Here is a 20,892-nt window from a genome sequence, read left to right on the forward strand (position 1 = left end):
TTGTTTCAAGAGATTTGGGAAGATCATAAATGTCTAAACCAGACATCTTTTGGGAGATATTCAAGATAGTTGATTTAAAGTCCTTAATATAACACCCAATATGAAATATTAAGGCTAGGACCCAACACAATACTTATATAATTTGGAAGAGGGATGCCGTAATCCAAGTTATAAAATATTTGAAGGTAGCTGAATGACGATTCACCAATTTCCACCAAGATAAACGAAATGTATTATTAGGTTTTAATTGGATTTGAAACTCCTAGATCTTTTGAGATTCATTGAACTGTTCAATGGCATGTTTCAATCTCGAGTGTGCCCTTCAGGTTTTGTGACTGGGATGCCGAGGATCACAAAACAAGGTGTGAAGTAACCATGCAAATTACTTGGTACCCTTAAGTGTTTATCCCTCAATCGATGTGCCGGTTAACCACACACGCTCCATCGATACTATGATAAACATTAAGTTACCCTTTGCCTACCTTTTTAAATACGAGTTATTGTGCCGGTGAACCACACACGCTCCACTAACCGACTTAAACAAATTGCAAAGTGTAATTTCATGGATTAGCACCTTATTCACATTTTCCTAAGTAACTAAGATTGGGTATTTTAAGAGTTTAGTTACTTAGTATTTAACATTAATACTTTTAATGAAGGGAGAATTCTAGTCCTGTCAAACCCGTTCGGCTAACGACCCTCCACCGGTCAAGGAAGCAGTGGGTGAGAGTGGACACCCATTAAACTGCCATTTTATAGGCAGTAACCTTATACCCCCTTATAGACCAGCTTTGTGAATGAGGCCTACTAACGGTAAGACTGACTTTACTCTTATACATATATATAAATATTATTAACTTATAATATTATAAAGTATAAGGGTTGAATTTTAACTCTTTAAAATTCTAAGGGCTTAACTTGGAATTAAAGTATTCATAAGAGAAAACTTTTTCAAATTCCAAAACTTGAGGGCAAGTTCTGAAACTATTCAAAACTAATTAATTCCATTAATTATGTGTTTAAAGTAGTTTTAATAAAAGACTCTTCAAGTTCCATAACTTGAGGACAAGTTATGGAAGACATTAAATTATTAAAGAATGTAACTTTTTCTTTATTTTGTAACTTATGGAATTAATTAAGGTTACATATTTTATTACTTAATGAAGTGACTCTTGAACCTCCATAACTTGTGGACAAGACTCTTCATTTTTTGTAACCATTGCCGACTTTTATGAGTTTTATGATTCTTAAATGTGACTTTTCATATAACTTGAGGACAAGTTACAAAACACATTTTAGAATAAACTCTTAGATTAAAATGGATTGAAAACACATAATCAATTAACTTTTCTATTAATCTAAGCAACTCATAAGAACAAGATAATTCAAATCAAACTTTTTCATGTAATTAGTCTAAACTTTAAACTAATACAAAACATGAATCTATTGACAATTATCTTTGAAATTGGATTAGCATGAACATTACCACATCAAAATCATGTTTATAAGTCCAAAAATATCTTAGGGTAATGTTCCTAGTCCAATTCTAGCCAAAAAGTCGAATTTATGCTGTCTGGGGGTCCAACTCATCGAGTGCATGAACCAACTCAGCGAGTTGGATCGATTTGATCATTTTTTAGGCATGGACTCGCCGACTCTCCTGATAGACTTGCCGAGTCTGATGATCAGACAGCAAACACCTTCGATTTTTTAAGTAGTTTTGCAAGTATAACAAGAAAACAAGCCTAGGCTCTGATACCACTATTGGGTTTTGAGCATTCTAACACTCTTAAGTGTACATGCAACCTTAAATACCTTGGATCTATATTTTCTCTATTATACATGCAAATATGAACTTCCAAGGTATTATCCTAATCTAGCATACAAAACAATGAATATAACAAGATAGAATACATACCTCTTTGATGTAGAATGTCTTCATGAAGCTTGAGTGCCTAGTGCCTCAAGTGTGACACCTCAAATGGTTCACACAACACCAAATACACTTGGAATAACTTGAGAGAATTCTACAACTCATGAAACGGGCTAGCCCTCCTTTTACACACACTAGTGTTCGATTTTGGTGAATAATATGATGCTTATATAGTGTGTTACAATTAGGGTTACACCATGTAAGCCCTAATTGTCATGACCTTTCATTTCCATGACCCATGGGTTATGTAACCTCCATGGAGCATCCATGGAGTATCCTGTGGGTTTAACCCAACTAGATAATCCATGGAGCATTAGCCCACTATATAAGTATGGATGATTTACACAATCAACCCATATATTTAATTAGTCTTCTTTTGATCACATAATTAATTCTAAATTAATTCTTAATCAATACTAATTACATATTATTATTCTTATTATTAATATACTAGAACTTATAATATATTAATAACCATAAGTGTCTTATTTCTCTCACTTAGTCTATCCAAGTGCATGATGTGATGTAACCCAAATGGACCATGCCGGGCCGGGTCAAGTCTTACCAATTATTGTTATGGACTTAGACATTAATCCAATAGTAACTGCAATAGGAAGGGGCATACCACCCGTTTCTGCAAGATCCCAGCAAAGCCGACTGCCCAAGTTCCTAACGCAGATGTGGGCCAAGCTTGCTACGGTTGTGGCGAGGTAGGTCACTACATGAGGAACTATCCTAAGGCGGGTATGGCTAGCGGAGTAGGAAGAGTTCTGGCCATAGGCCACTTGGAAGCTATAGCTGATCCTACGATAGTTACTGGTACGTTTCTCCTCGATAACTCATATGCTTGCATACTTTTCGACAGTGGAGCGGAGAAAAGTTTTGTAAACCATAAATTTGCACACCTACTTAAACAAAAACCTCACGCCTTAAATAAATCATACATTGTAGAGATGGCTAATGGGAAAATGGAAAGTACTAACTGCGTATACGTAGGTTGTACTCTAACTTTAGATGACCATACTTTCAAGATATACGTCATGCCATTCCCAATTAAATGTTTTGATGTTATCATCGGCATGGATTGGTTAAGTCTTCTTCGCGCCAACATCATGTGCTTTGAGAAAGCAGTTCGTCTTAACCTTCCTAACAACGAAACCTTAGTTATCTACGGTGACAAATCGAGTATGAGCCTTCGCATCATTTCATGCATCCAAGCTTAGAAGTGCTTACGAAAGGAATATCATGCATTCCTCGCACACATCGTCGATACGAGTCAAGAAGTAAAAGACATTCAGAACATCCTAGAGGTACGCGACTTTCCCGACATCTTTCCAGAGGAACTCCCTGGATTACCACCACAACACCAAGTCGAGTTCAAAATCGACTTAGTGCCAGGGGCTACTCCTGTAGCCAAATCTCCTTATCGTCTGGCACTGGCAGATATGAAAGAACTTTCCAGTCAGCTTAACGAACTTCTCAAGAAGGGATTCATTAGGCCAAGCTTCTCACCATGAGGAGCAGCAGTCCTGTTCGTCAAGAAGAAAGATGGATCGTTTCGCATGTGCATCGACTACAAGGAACTCAATAAGATTACCATTAAAAATCGTTATCCCTTACCCGAAATTGACGATTTATTTGATCAACTTCAAGGAGCCAACTACTTCTCGAAGATAGATCTACGATCCGGATATCACCAACTACAAGTGCTAGAGGAAGATGTTCCCAAGACAGCCTTCCGAACTCGTTATGGACACTACGAGTTTGTAGTGATGCCATTCGGATTAACTAACGCACCCACAGTATTCATGGATCTGATGAATAGGGTGTGTCGTCCTTACTTGGATCAGTTCGTCATCGTCTTCATTGATGAGATACTCATCTACTCTCGAAGTAAGGAGGAACATAGTCAACATCTTCGCAGAGTCTTGGAAACATTACGATCGGATAAGCTCTATGCGAAGTTCTCTAAGTGCGAATTTTGGATTTGAAGAGTCGAATTCTTGGGCCATGTTGTTAGCAAATAGGGAATACACGTGGACCCTTCCAAAATCAAGGTCATTGAGAACTGGTCAGCACCGAAGACACCTACATAAATTCTTCAATTTCTAGGTCTCGCTGGCTACTATCACAGGTTCATTCAGAACTTCTCCCGCATAGCGAAACCTCTTACGACACTGACCCAGAAAGACGTACCCTTTGACTGGGAAGAGAGACAAGAAAGAGCATTCCAAACGCTTAAGCGAGACTTGTGCACCGCACCAATACTATCCCTCCCCAAAGGGATATAAGACTTCGTTGTCTATTGCGATGCATCAAACCAAGAACTCGGATGTGTTTTGATGCAACGAGGTAACGTCATCACCTATGCCTCGAGACAACTAAAGACACATGAGGTTAACTACACCACACATGACTTGGAACTAGGATCAGTTGTGTTTGCTCTGAAAATCTAGAGACACTACCTGTATGGTACAAAAAGCTCGATCTTTACAGACCACAAAAGTCTACAACATATATTCGACCAGAAGGAGCTCAACAAGAGACAACGACGGTGGGTTGAGCTATTCAGTGATTACGAATGCGAAATTCGTTATCATCCGGGTAAAGCCAACGTAGTAGCCGACACCCTAAGTCGGAAGGAATACTCTTGTCGTAGAGTCAAATCTTTGACTCTAACCATGCATTCACACTTTTCCACGCAAATTAAGGAGGCTCAACTAGACGCTTTGAAATCTGAAAATGTGGCAGGTGAATCCCTGAGGGGGATGGATAAGAATTTCGAAGTCACGGGTGGCAGAGCGTTATATCTCATGGATCGGATCTGGACACCGAAACACGGTGGCTTCAGAGACTTGGTCATGACCGAGGCACACAACACTCGTTATTCTGTCCACCCAAGTTCAGATAAGATGTATCTGGATCTTAGAAAGCTATACTGGTGGCCTGACATGAAAGCAGATATTGCTACTTTCGTAAGTAAATGCCTTACTTGCGCCAAGGTTAAGGTCGAATACCAGAAACCCTCAGGTCTGCTACAACAACCAGAGATACTGGAATGGAAGTGGGAGCGGATCACTATGGACTTCATAACCAAGTTGCCCAAGAAAACGGGTGGACTTGATACCATATGGGTCATCGTCGACAAATTGACCAAGTCCGCACACTTCCTACCCATCAACGAAACCGAAAAAATGAAGAAACTTCCTAGAACCTACATTAGGGAGATTGTACGACTGCACGGTGTTCCCATATCCATTATCTCGGACAGAGATAGTAGATTCACTTCTAGGTTCTGGAAGTCGCTACAAAGTTCCCTAGGAACTAGGCTGGACATGAGTACAACCGACCATGCACAGACCGATGGACACAGTGAGAGAACTATCCAAACCTTAGAAGATATGTTGCGAGCCTGTGTGATTGACTTCGGGAAATCTTGGGATACTCATTTACCCCTTGTCGAATTTTCCTACAACAACAGTTATCACACGAGCATAAAGGAAGCTCCTTTTGAAGCCCTCTATGGCCGAAAGTGCAGATCCCCTCTGTGCTGGGCTGAGGTGGGCGATACCCAGTTACCTAAGGGACGAGTTCCCGAAAGCACTCTCACGGGTCCGGAGATTATTCGGGAAACGATAGAGAATATCGTTCAAATTCATGAACGATTGAAACCCTCTAGAGACCGACAGAAAAGCTACGCTGATAAGCGAAGGAAACCATTGGAATTCCAGGTGGGCGACCGCGTTCTACTGAAGGTCTCACCCTGGAAGGGCTTTATACGTTTCGAAAAGCGTGGGAAGCTCAATCCAAGATATATAGGTCCTTTCGATATTCTTTCCCGAATCAGCCCCATAGCTTACAAACTCAATCTACCGCACGAACTCAGTAACGTACATTCTACCTTCCACATCTCGAACTTGAAAAAGTGTCTGTCCGACGAGACTCTTGTTATCCCACTCGACGAGATCGAGATCAACGAGAGCCTCAACTTCGTGGAAGAACCCGTAGAGGTCATGGAACGAGAGGTTAAGCAAACAAAGCAGAGCCGTATTCCGATAGTGAAGGTTCTCTGGAACGCCAAGCGGGGACCTGAATTCACTTGGGAACGAGAGGATCAGATGAAACTGAAATATCCTCATCTTTTTGCTTAGTTATTTGTAAATACTTATTTGCTTAAATTCTAATTTTGGGACGAAATTCCTTCTAACGGGGGGATGATGTGACAACCCAAAATTTCCTTTCTGTACAATATATCAAGTCAATAGAAGTCATAACAGTTACTGTCAATTTTCAGACTTTTTGGAATAAGTTTGAGTATTCTATGATTAACACTTTAGGAGATACCAGGAGAGAGGATAACCTATGGTTTATTGTGCAACAGTAACATTCCATAACTTGGAGTTTACGGCTGAAACAAAGGTGTTTACGGCCGTAAACCCTAAAAGGGGGTCTATATATGACACTTAGTCATTATTTACACTTTTTCACAAACTCAAGATCCAAAATCCAATTTTTTTCTCAAGTATCTTTGGGTTTTTCTTCAAGATCTTTGATCTAGTAAGTGTTTTTAGCCCTTTCAAGTTAGTATATCACCTAATCTAGTGTTTTAACACACATCCATCCATGAAAATGTTCCAAAAGGTTGATTCTTCAAGATTCACCAAGAACACCAAGAACACACACTAGTGTTCTTGGACTTTTGGCTCATTTCAAGCTTCTATATTGTAAGTGCCTCTATCTTAGAGTATCATAGAGCTTATTATACGTCTATCCATCAAGAAATCACGAGGAAACACCAACATCAAAGGTGTTTACGGCCCAAAAACACCTTGGACCGTAAACCTTGCTTTAGGGGCCAAAAGTGTGCCCTAGTCCGTTCCTTCCCTTGTGAAACTAGTCTAGACTCATACCTTAACGTGTATAGGACTTGAAAACACAAAAATACCATGGTTCATGAGGGTTTATGACCGTAAACCCAAAGGGTAATGTTCTTAGGTCCGTAAACCCCTCAAAGGAGGGAAAGGGTGCCCTAACTTCTTCCTTAGGCTTATACTTCAAGTGGAAACACTTCAAAGGATTTATAAGTCTTTAAATCAACAAATGGTCAAAGGAGTATGAGCTTATGGCCGTAAACTCAAGGGTTTACGACCGTAAACTCATTGAGTTGAGGTGAGAAAACCATAAACTCAAGGAAGAGGTTCTTTAGAACCCTAAACCCAATAGCTTTGTCCTACAACCACTTAGATGCAATCCTTGGGACTTATAACACTTATATAAGGTGTATAGCATGTCCTAGGATGTCTTAACTTTGTTTATTAGTTGTTTAGAGACTAATTGGATACATATACGTGAATTTATATGTTAACTAGGATCATTGTTCGTGTACAAGTCTTCACTTGACACCTAGCATCCTACCTTATCCGTTCATCCAAACCACCAACTACAGGTGAGTTCATACCCCTTAATCAATGTTTTAAATGATTTTAAATGCTTTAATGGGGGGGGGGGGATACAAGTAGAAAACAACATGTTATAGATTCAATCGCATGTGATTTATAATTGTGTTTTCAACCAACTGATTTAACATACTTCAAAATGTGATACATGAAATGGTTTTCTGTCTTAAAATACTTTGTTATCAAATGACATACTTTTGAAATGTTTTATAAAATGACATCAAGTCATTGTTACTTATTGTTCAAAACCCTTAAATGTTTTACAAAACCTCTTTCATCTTCATGATCAAAACAATATCTATACACTTATGTTCATATATATATATATATATATATATATATATATATATATATATATATATATATATATATGTATATATATATATGTATGTATGTATATATCGATATGTGAGCATTCAATCTTCGTTCAGTTTCCCAAACTCTTGGGTAGCAAGGGTGTATAAACTTTCATGGACATCTATTACATTCTAGTAAACTATTATAGAGATAGTTTAGAGGATACAAAACATTATTCCTATTACAAGGAATTACACCGAAGTCAGTTCATTCATGAGTCTATACTGAATGCTATATGAAGAGATACACTTACATGGATCCTCTTACATGGATACTTTTACCTAGATGCTATATGATGAGATACTATTACATATTATACATGTAGACTAGATCTGTCTATCCTAGTACAAAAGGATATTATACGGGACTAACCATTCCGAAACCCAGTTGTTAGCAACAGGGGTAAATGCACATCTACGGATGCCTACAGTTAATACTTTACAAAGGTACCTTTACGGGACTAACCATTCCTACGCCCTGCTGTTAGCTAGAGAGGACAATGCACATCTACGGATGCCTACGGTTAATACTATTCGGCCATTACTATGTCGTGTTTATCCTAGTACAAAAGGATAATACTTAAATGTTTATATTTTCCCTATTACGTTTATTTTGTGATACGTTCACATAAATGATGAGGTAGACTATATATTGTTAATAGTAGTCATGCAGGGGAAAAACCATCATTGTTACTTTCAAAACATTTAGGTCTTGGTAGAAGTCTACTTTTATACTAGTAGGAAATATAGGATATGGTTTTTGTAACATCCCGGAATAGCAAGAGTATAGTTGAAGGGCTAAAAGAGTAAGATTGGAAGGGGAACTCGGCGAGTCCATGGGTGGACTCGACGAGTAGAGTCGCGACTTGGTCGCGTGTTAAGTGGCTGACTCAGCGAGTCAGTAAGATGGACTCGGTGAGTAGGCGCTGAATGGAGAAAACCCTAAATCCGGAGGTTGGGCCCTATATAAAGAACATTATGTTTCCTCTCCAGCCTCCTTATCATCCCTTGAGTTCCAGAAACCCTAATTTCGTGAGGAAACCCCATTGTTGAGTGAATTGGAGCTTGCAGAGGTGGTTGTTGAAGAGATCTTGAAGGAAAAGAGACTTGGATCAAAGGGCTTTGCAAGTATCCGGGTTAATCTTCTTTTGGAGCTTCCTTTTGAGGTATCATTTCATTGTTTGAGCTGCTATTGTCTAGATTCTTCATTTTGGGGGTGTTAGAGATCATATCGTTTGGTGTTTTGGAGTTTAGAGGTTAGATCTGAGGTTGCTACCTCAGATCTGGAATGGAGAAGGGTTGGAATGCCTGAAAGTCCCTGTGTTTGAGGGTGTAGTGAAGCTATCCTGTCCCAAACCCTAGCCCTAAAGTGTAAAAGGCCTAGATCTCTTTGGATTCACGTAAAGTTTGCCACTTTACGTGATGGATGGGTTGTAGGAGGCTAGATCTATGTTTTGGATCAATTGCATGGCCTGGAATGCTTCTGTATAGATTCAGACCGGCGGTACTCGGCGAGTCACATGGGTAGACTCGACGAGTTGCTTGAAGATAGACTGGGACTCGACGAGTTGGAAGAACAACTCGGCGAGTTGGATGAAGATGGCCTGGAACTCGACGAGTTGGAAGAACAACTCGACGAGTAGGTTGAAGATAGCCTTAGACTCGACGAGTCTGTTCTTGGACTCGGCGAGTCTTGTCGAAGGGTCCCAATATTTTCTGGTTGAGTCAAGAATCGGTGAGTCAAGGGACGACTCGGTGAGCTGTGTGCGAGTGGACTCAGAGTTGTTGGACTCGGCGAGTCTCGAGGTGACTCGGCGAGTTAGGTCACAGATTGAGGGAAGTTCTGAGCTTGGGGACTCGGCGAGTCATCGGGTTGACTCGGCGAGTAGAGTCAGTCAGGGGTTGATTTTGACTTTGTCCAATGGTTGACCAATGTTTTCTAGGGGCGTTTTGGTAATTGTTGGATATTGTTATGAGTTTAGTGCTTTGTTGATTGTTCAGTGGAGGAGCTCGTGTTGGAGTTTGGAGTAGCGGGATCTTATCCTTTCAGCCGGCAGTCTCGAGGTGAGTTATCCTCACTATATCAACAGGGTCTAAGGCACCAAGGCCGGTCCTTATCGGATTGAGATCCGGGTAGTTGTTGTTATGTTGTTGCCTTGATATGTTTGCATCCTAGTAGCTAGGATGGTATATGTTAGAGACCTGATTGAGATCGGTATCCTAAGAGATAGGGTGATGGTATGCTAGTGACCGGTTAGGTCGGTATCCTGGTTAGGATGATGATATGATATGTGATCTGTTTGATCGGATTGTTGACTGTGAATTGCTATATGATTGTCTGTTTATGTGCACATGGTTGTTTGGACTGGAGTTGGGTTGAGGCGGGTCCTGCTTTGTGCTCTAGGCCAAGATACCCAGGGTGGATCGGTTGTCCCGAAGGCCCAGCGAGCGATCCGGATAGGCTGTAGGCCTCAAGAGGGCGGACCAGACGTGCCGAGGCTCGGAGAGTGGACCAGGCCGACTGAAGGCCCGGTGCGGGCGGACCAAGCATACTGTAGACTCAGAGAGTGAACCAGGTGGATTGAAGGCCCGGTGCGGGCAGACCAATCACACTGCAGACTCGATGTATCTGGTTAGATTCGGAGAGTGGACCAGGTGGATTGAAGGCCCGATGCGGGCGGACCAATCACACTGTAGACTCGAGGTATATGGCTAGATTCGGAGGGTGGACCAGGTGGACTGTTGGCCGGTGCGGCGGACCAGTCCCACACTAGACCCGAAGTGCATGGCTGTTCTGTGATCGGATATGTTATGGCATGTTATGCGTGTATGGTATATGTGGTTGGTATTTTGGGGGTATCTCACTAAGCTTTCGGGCTTACAGTTGTGGTTTAATGTTTTTCAGGTTCTTCAGGAGACCGTGGCAAGGCGAAGGCGTGATCGTACCGCTCCTCGTGTTTATATTGAGATGAGATTCTGGGAATACTTAAAATGAAATGTATTGAAAACCTTTTTGTAATAACATTAATGGTATTGGGTTGTTTTTGAAAGATTTTACATTGGTTGAAATTTTTGGTCGTTACAGTTTTCACACTTATATCAAATGTTTCATTCAAAGATTTACATGGCATTCATAACACCTTTCCAAAACAGAGTAATGACACTTAAATACTTATGAATTCACAAGCTTTATGCTGATCTACACTTTCAAAATAACTTGTATTCTCAGGTCACCAGTAAATAGGTACGATGACCAGGTTTTGAGAAGACAGAGCACAGACAAGACTCATCTTTTATTTTGATTACATATTTTCGTGTCTTATTACTATTAAAGAACACACATGTATTAAAACTTTACTTTTAATGCAATGGATGATTTTGTTGCTTGTTTACTACTTTGCACTGTTATGATACTTCACATGATGTCCTCCACCCTTGAACGTTTCCACCGTTCTTAGTTTTGGGGTGTGACATTACGCGCAGCGTAACTCCTTCTGTGGGCTTTTGAGTTATGTTTTGGGCCTTGAGTGTTAGGCCTGGAGTTTGGGCTTCATGCAATAAAGTCTTGGACCAGCGGAGTGTATATATGTGCTTTGGGGCCCTTGGGTTGGGCTTGCCTTTTTGGTTGGGAATTTGGCCGTGTGAGGGCCCATTTATTATTGGGCTTTGGTGGGCCAAATGGGCTTAGAGCATTATTGGGCTGTAAGGTGGTCTATCTTTAGACCTAATAAGTGAGAGGTTGGACTTAGTTCTTAATTGAGATTTATTGCGGGTTTGGCACAGAGTTAGAGTCTGGTGCGTAGCAGCAATGATTGTAGGAGCTATTCTTCATGCGAGGTGAGTCTTCTCACTATACTTTACCTAGAGTGGTAACTTGAGTTAAATGACAGAGTATTTTGTATGCTATTTATGTGATTATGATGTACTGCATTATTTCTATGTGATTTATGTTGTGTATGTTCCAGAGTTTACAGAGTTAGAACCGGAAGGTTCATAGAGTTAGGACCAGAGGGTCCACAGAGTTAGGACCAGAGGGTTCATAAAGTTATAGCCTCGAGTTGCTAATATGTGTTATATGTGGTATCTTGGGGAACTCACTAAGCTTCGTGCTTACCGTGTTATGTGTTTCAGGTTTTCTTCTCAGGATTGCGGGACGGCAGCGGCTTGATTGTATACACTAGAGAAAGAGTTAGGAGGATCCTGGATTACCATTTTATTAAACATGGAGCTATGTTTTTTTAAATATGTATTGAGAATTATACGTTTTCAAAAGAAAAATTGTTTTGAAATTTACGGTGTTACAAGTTTTAAATCCCATAGCACAATAAATCACAAAATCAAACCTTGCTGCCTGATACAAGAGATCCAAAGAAAACTCAAAATCCTTGCAGTCCTTCCGCTAACTGGTTCTTCACCGGAGTTGGGGCCAAACCCTGGTCCTACCCATGCGTGCTCATCCGCATTCTGCAAAGCAGCTATTCCCACGATCAGGGAAAAACCAAGAATTCTCTTTCCCATAAGCTTCTCAGATTCTCCAAGACTCTCACCGATTCGAGTACCGATCCTGTGCTTTCAATAGTACGGGCCTAATACTAATTTCCACACCTATACATACTTTCATCGACAATCCTCATGAATCCTTTAAGTCACTTACTCCACCAATACATTAAATGTCTGCTAAACAGCAAGACGATCTCTACTGTAGCACCTCCTAGGCTCCCCCTAGGTTTGCAACTTCAACGAACTGCCCCACTAAGCTCACTAGAGCATATCCTAGGCTTTCTTAGGTTCCCATCCCTACCCTGCCCTTAGCTGCTGAAAGATTCCCATTAATGTCAACTAGCTACCTCCTGAATATAGCCACATATAGCAGATATTAGATAATACTTCAAGTAAAAGACTTGTCCCTAGAACGGTTGGAATCAAACAAGAGCTGTGCAATAGGGTCAAGTTCATCACTCTGAGATCATCCATTATGTGCTACATGTGACTTAGCATATTCACTTAATAGCTAACTCACATTAATAAGAGTCCTACAAATCACAAAGCTATCAGCGTTCAGGTAATTGGTAAATTAACCAGCATACACTAGAAAAGTCAGTCTATCCACCCGTATAATCCAAAAGTGGGTAACACTTGTCAGTAGTCTCATCCTAGGATCTCCCTAGGGCGCTCTCCAACCTACTAGGCTATCATCGGACATTAAGTCCACGTACCACAACCCATGCTCTCACGTCCACTCTCACTGTCGGCTACCTTTGTGCATGCAAATTGTATATAGAAAAGGAAATGAGTCCTAACCATATACAATTTTTAAAACATACACTTAACAGTTATCAGTACCCAAAATCCTTCTCCTTCTAGCATGGCATCCAACATTCCAAGGCTACAAGCATCACATATCAGGCCAATCTATTGCTGAATACTCAGCACTAGCATGCAAGTCTACAAACTCATATAACATATAAAGGCATCTATCCTAGCCCTAACTAGCATGTGATTCTTAGATTCATAAATTAAATCATAAAAAATAAAAATTGTGGGTATTCTGGGAAACTTACTTGAGCTCGGCCGATTGCATGCACCACACCCTTTCTTGTCTTAAAAATTCTTTACCCGAAAACGTTTTTCTTTTGAAATCATTACAGATCCTCAGTTTGAGTCCAGACTCACCCGAAAGTATGTCCGAATCCATCAAGCCAAGGCTCTGATACCAACTTGTAACGACCCAAAAATCAAGGGTAAAAATTTCATTTTTAATATAGCTAAAACATTGATACCATTTATTCTAAACAATTCAAATCATCGTTAAGTAAAGCAATTATCAGAGTTCATCCAAAAGTCATTCATTGCAGAAACCATAGGTGTGTGCACTACGATCAATCCGAGCCCTTCCTTTCCAAAATGATGATACCTGAAACCATAAAATAACCTGTAAGCACAAAGCTTAGTTAGTTTCCCAGAGCATACTGTACACACAAGCCACATATCACATATCATGTTGCTATAATAGCTACCTGTATCACATTTCCTGCTAGCTATAAAAGCTACATATAACACATAAGCCATGCATACAAAAACCTATAAGGATGTTATGGGATCCCCCCAGGGTCTTACACCATTATGTCATGGGCTACCCCACATGGTCTTAACCTAAGAGTGCCATGGGCTACCCCCTCATGGTGTTATATCTAATTGCCATGGGCTCCCCCAGGGTCTTCCATGCAATTATCACAAAGATAACTAACATAACACATATCACATAAACATATCATATATCACAAAAATACCTACACATAACACAATTAAACCTGTAAGGATGCTGTGGGCTCTCCCAGCGTCTTACACCATTGTGTCATGGGTACCCCACATGGTCTTAACTTGAGAATGCCATGGGCTACGCCACATGATCTTATATCTAATTCTTATGAGCTCCCCCCAGGGTTTTCCATGGAATTATCACAAAGATAACTAGCATAACACATATCACATAAACATATAATATGTCACAGAATGACTAACACATATACCATAATTACATAATGGGCCGGCCTTGGTGCCTTAGACCCATGAGTATGGTGAGAAGATTCACCTCGAATGCAGAAGCTTCCTGAAGAAATCCTCAGCTGCTGCCCTGCCAGCTACCCGAGCTGTCACTACCAATCAATATACGCAATTAGCAATTAGATCCCATATCATAATCCTTAATCCATGAAGGGGTAAAATGACCATTTTACCCCTGGCCTAATATGATCTAAAACTAAAGCCCAAACCCAAAACAAAAGCCCAACATCATAATGTCCATAAAACCATCAATGGCCCAATTTTCCAAATTGGGCCCGGACCTTTCTAATGGACATTATAATAATGATCAATGTTTTCCTTAGTCAATAATCCTGACCCAATTGGCCCATGAAGGCCCACAACAACCTATCCCAAGAATTGGCCCAAACCAAGGCCCAAAAATGTGAAGTCCATTTCTATATTGGGCCACAAGGCCCAATAGACCAACTATTCCGATATTGGCCCAAGATACATTCAGATCCAACAAACTGCAAGTCCAGACCCAAAACCATTAGGGCCCAAAGGTCCAAAGTTCACTAAGGCCCAAGTCCTCCTGAGAGCGTACGCCCAACGTACCTCTTCTGTATGCTTAGTGTACTGAGCAACTGGACTATACGCGCAGTGTACTACATAGTACGCCTAACGTACAAACATCTCATGCACAACATCCATTAAGTGCTTAATACTTGATCCAACAAGTCCAAATCAGATATCTAAGCTATACATAATGTCTAAACCCATAAAGTTAATGACTTGGTGACTTTGCATGCCCCGAACAAACCCAAACTCCAAAAATGGCATTCTACTCCCATAAAAGTGACCCTAACTCAAGCATGAACCCATTAAGACCATCAAGATGGCAACTTCCTGTCTTAGGGACTCAAATAGCATTAAGGGTGGCAACCCCAAGCCTAAAAATGGATTTGGAACCATAAAGCTCCATTCCTGGGACTAAAAAGATCCAAAAACTCAACATAAAAGATCTAAGCATTCAATGGTCAAGTGCAAAGCTTTATACCTTCATCAAGCTGAGAATGAGTCTTAAAAGCCAAATCCATAAGCTCCTCCTGGATTCCCATCCTTGCATCAAACTTCATCTTCTTGAAAATGGGTCAAACACCCCAAAAATGGACTCCATAAGCTCAAAATGGCACCATGGATTATATATGACAATTTCTAGGGTTTAGGGTTAGGTTTAGAGATAAGGAGTTTAAATAGGGTCCAAGACCCTAAAATAGGGTTCTAATCTGATTGGAGTACGACCAGCGTACATATGGTATGCCCAGCGTACTACGGGGAACATTCGTGATCCTCCTGGTCAGTATTCCCAACGTACTCCAGGGTACTCCCAACATACTACCTTCTTTGCTAGTACACCCCGTGTACACATTGAGTATGCCCCGTGTACTCGGCTAAGCCTGAAAACCACGAAACTTATGAAGGCCAGAACTTCTTTGTTATAAGCCCGATTCCGACGATCCTTATATCCACAGAAAGGTGACGAGAAGCCCTACACTTATAACAACTCAAACCTCTCTTAAGACCTTCCAAACAAAAATCCATTTTCCACAAAAGCCCAAACTATCACTTTACCAAAATACCCCTAGGCTACAAAACACGAACCAAGCACCCGGATCACTTCTATTACATCACCTGCACCCAAAAGGGGATAGATCTTACCTTCCCAAACTCGAAAGACAAGGATAACCTAATCCAAACATCCCTATGCGCCACTCAATGCCCACAAACTCAATCATGCAACCCAAGATCCAAAACCATGATATTGCAGTCTCTACCATGTCCTACCTAAGATGGTTCAAGATACGGCCTTGCTTATGGGTCCCTAGTGTTCCTCAACCAGAAACAAAGAAATGATTTCCAACAATCCCACATATCATGCCTGAGGCATGAACCAACCGCCTTTCATACCCATGACCTCCTTAAACGATTTCCTCCCTTAAATTGGGTATTGAAACTTGTCCTTGTTTCACACCTGAGTCGGCTCCCGAAGATTCTGATCGATTCTCTCCAACTTAAATTTTCCAAAAGTCTCCCATTCCACATATTTTGTTGGATTCCCAAACCAACTTATCCTCACGAATTGACTACAACCTGAGTGTACCAATAACAGTGTTCCATTACCAGGCGATCTTGATGATTGTCAAACTCTTGAATTCCAAAAGAATGCTCCCCGAAATCCTAGCAAGTCCTGTAATCTTAATCTCTTCTCAAGATACTGCACCATATCCTTAAGCCCCTAACACTGGAGACTAAAACCATAATCCTTTCTCTGAATTGGCGAATCATTACCCTAACTTCTCATCCTCGAATGAATCCATGAATTCTAACCATCTACAATCTTTAGTGGGAATAAAATTCCCTTCCACTTCTAATGAGCTATCGACTCATGCAACTGACACCATCATCTCGTTGTTACCGCTCCTTCCCTAGCAACAATATTGATTGAACCGAGAATTTCTATCATGGACATTTTTCGGCCCTACTTGAACGAATTTTGTCACGCCCAAACTCCGACTTTGCTAATGAACTATTCCTGCTACTTTGACCAAAGATCTTCCAATCCATACCCTTGAACTGGATCCACCAAAGGTACAAGCCCAAACTGCTGAACCACTGAACCACGCCCAACAAGATACGACCCACCCATAACTTTTGGCATGCAAAAAGCATGTGAAGATTTATAATACATCAATCAGACAAAACAGAGAACTAACCTGAAGATACCACTTACCCATAGCCAACAAGATTCCAAGGCATATATAATGCCAATCAAGCACAATTTAACCATAATATCATTACAAAATTGGGATTTAGATTACAGACCATATATTTCTTTTGGCTCGACTTTGACCTCCTGCGGAACGATGATCGTTGGAACCTGGACTCCGTCCATCCCCAAAGCAAGAAAGTGGGATCGGAAATGACCTGGCTAGTGACGGTGGAAGCATATACGATCCTTCTTAAAATTTCGTTGTAGATTCCCTCTTTCCCCACATATATAACACTTAAACTTGTGACAAGCAAATCTGTGAGTTCCCCCACACTTGCCACACACCTCATGATTATCCTGACTTCTAGTACCCAGGTTAGCAAACTCACTCTTCTCGCCCTCTGCTGAAAGAGCTCTCTTCCTCTTCCCTAGTTGTGTCCCCATAACCAGATCTCCACCAACAACCATCCCATTAGAAACACCTCATACAGAATCCACATCTGCGGTTTTCTCCTCAACCCTAGCAATCGCCTTTCCAGTTATCTGATCCACGACACCGGACATTTCTTCTTTCAAAATCTAAAAATCTCCACAAAAATCACCTCCCGCATCTGATCAACAGACCACACTGGCCTATCTTGGCCACTAGTTCTCGATCCTGATATGGATCCCGCCTCCAATCGTCTCGTCATCTTGATATTAAACATAACCAGAGAGTTCTCAGATGAAACACATATCATACCAGGGGAGCCAACTACCAACAAAGCCCTAGGGTATGTGACTTCCCTTACACTCATATGGGTCCTATGCTTTCAGTAGTACGGGCCCATACTACTTTCGGCAACTACCCATATTTGTCTTAAGGATCATCACATCAAACCTAACAATACATACTAGCATATGTACATATAAAATCATCACATCCTAGAGGGAGACTACACATCTCGATATTGGCCGGCTAATCCCACACAACTAATCCTTCCACTAACTGTCACATGACCCTCCACTGGTGCTAGATAACTACTGCATGAATACAATCACATGCCGAATGGCACACACAATGTTAGACTAAAATATCATAACCTACAATATTCAGTTCACATATGAAAGAGTCATACAACAATCAATCAAGTACACTACTAGAGATAAGGCATCACCTATTATGAAATTCTATCATGCAATTCCTGAAGATCCCTAACCTGTTACTCGCATGTAGTTCCAACATATCATAATATAATCTCAAATAATTGTGTGGTAATTTGGGGTCTACTTATTGGCTCTAGTTGAGCACACATATCGCATCCTCCTTGATAATTTTGAAAACTATTCATAAATTGTTTGAAAAACCTTTTCCTATAGTTTGAGACTAGATTCACACTAGTGCTCCTCCAACTCATTCAAACCAAGGCTCTGATACCAACTTGTAACGTCCATAAAATTCATGAAAAATTTAAACTATTAAAATAAATCCACAAATCATCATTGTTTACAAAATTAGTTTTCAAAAAATTTATAATATTAGAGTTTTGCAAAAATCATAAAATGAAATAAGTTTAGGTCAACGATCACGCCCTTGCTTTCCCGCGATCATCTGAGGTACCTGAAACATAACCCATAACCGTAAGCCTAAAGCATAGTGAGTTTACCCCAAAATACCAATACATCACAAAACCAAAATAATTACAATAAAAAGTATGGATATAGAGCTTTCAGTCTGACTGGAATGCCCCCACCAGCCTATAGTCTACCTAGGCCGCTCACAGAACCTTTAGCATGGCTGGTATGTAACTTTGGGCCTTCAGCCTATCTGGACCATTCTTCAGGCCTTTTGCCTTACTGGTATGCTAGTTAACATGATGTCGCACGCGTATTAAGTAAAAAAATTATCATTGCTGGTTGCACCAAAAATATAGCACAGGGAAGCAGGGTCGAATCCTCAGGGACACATCCTAATGGTCAATGCCTTTTTACATCAGGCACAATTTAGTCAAGAAACAAAGAATATAAAAGGGGGTTTTAATTAAAAAATGAAAACTAAAAATGCAGTGATCTTAAACGAAACGAGAGTGAATAATAAAAACAGTTTCAACTCTACTGCGACGTTCCTAATCATGCAACTAACCAAGATCAGATTATTTGAGATGCGTTCTATCTAAGCTGGTACTGAGCAAAAACAAATAAGCTCTAGTATAATATCTTTTACCTAAACTAGTTAATCAAAATAAGCTCTTTGAATTAACCCTAACTTTTTACTGTTTAATTAAATAAGCCCTTAATCAAATCATAAAAATTGCATTAAGTTCTTTGTAAAATTCCCAGCAATACCTAATACTTCTCACAAACTCAGAAGCCTAGGTGATCAGACTAACATGAATCAAAATCAAACATTCATTAAGAACAAAACTGAAGAATCTAGATAGAAAAACAAATCAAAATCCAGATCTAAGGATCAATCACATGAAAAGTACTTGTCTTTAAAGAATTAAAATCTAAGGTTTTAGCCAGACATGGCTAAAATCTGATAAAAGCAAATGAAAAGAGACATCGAACAGCTAATCTTACTAATATACTTAAATGAGATGATCCACAGTCTTCAGGTCTTTAGAAATCATTGAAATCGGAGAAGAAACGCGTCCAAAATCGTATTTCTGTTGTTTGGTGCCTCTGGAATCTCCAACTTAGGTTATTGGAAGGTTATAAGGGTCTATTTATATGTCCAATAGCAAAAACGACGTGCATGCGATCGCATATAGACAACCTGCGATTGCATGTATTACCAAAAAAGTGTCACGGGCCTTTTAAATGAAGTACAATACCATTTCGAGAAATTTTGGCCAACCTGCGATAGCATGGGCACAAACTGCGATCGCATGAAGTGGGTTTTCTCATCCTTGTGAATTTTTTTGCGCGAAAAAATTCTGAAGCGAAGCTGCGACCTAACCTGTGATCGCATATGCATAGCTGCGATCGCATAGGGACAACATGCGATTGCATGTTGTGAATTTTAGTGTCTTTTGATCTTCATTCCTCCTTCCAAGCAGTTCCTGATCATTCTTCGACATCCTTCCTTAGTCTAGCTTCCCAAACTGCTCCCAAAGCACTGCTCCACTCGAACTATCTGAAATTGACAATAAAACATGAGCAGTATGGGAATTCTAATGAAATACACGAGCTGAACATTATTTAAATAAATGACATGCAAATGTACAAAATATGAGGCTAAAATGATAATAAAACTACCCTATAAGATGCATGACAAGGTATCTATCAATACCCCACTAGCCTTTAGTCTATCCAGGCCGCCCTAGGTCTCTTGGCCTTTAGCACAAAGAAGGACCACCTTAACCTAACAACACATACACCGTGTCGACACATACATATAACAGATAAGCATACAAATAACTAATCAATAACAAACAGACAGATTATACAGTTCACTACGCATACCATCATCCCATCTACCAGGATAGAGTTCTAACATAACACAAAAATACTCGATCATAAGATAAACCACGATAACAATCCAAATAAGTCGGCCTTGGTGCCTTCGACCCATAACAACAGTGAGGAAAGCTCACCTTAATCCGCTAATAAACAATTGAATGAATCTGTGGCTGCTAGTCTGGAAAATCCTCATGCTCTCAACATCAAATAACATCCAATTAATATTTAAATTCCTATCCATAAACAAAAGTCTAAGCTACATTGCCCAAAACCAAGGCAAAACACCAGTCTACCCTTTAATTCGCTTGGCCCAAAGCCAAGGCCCAACTCATCAACTTCCAAGGCCTAATTCCTATATGATGCTTAAAAGCCCATTATGGCAAAATCTTCCAAATTGGGCCCCCAAAA

Source organism: Lactuca sativa, chromosome 4 (genome assembly GCF_002870075.4).
Source record: "Lactuca sativa cultivar Salinas chromosome 4, Lsat_Salinas_v11, whole genome shotgun sequence".
In the NCBI taxonomy this organism is placed as follows: Eukaryota; Viridiplantae; Streptophyta; class Magnoliopsida; order Asterales; family Asteraceae; genus Lactuca; species Lactuca sativa.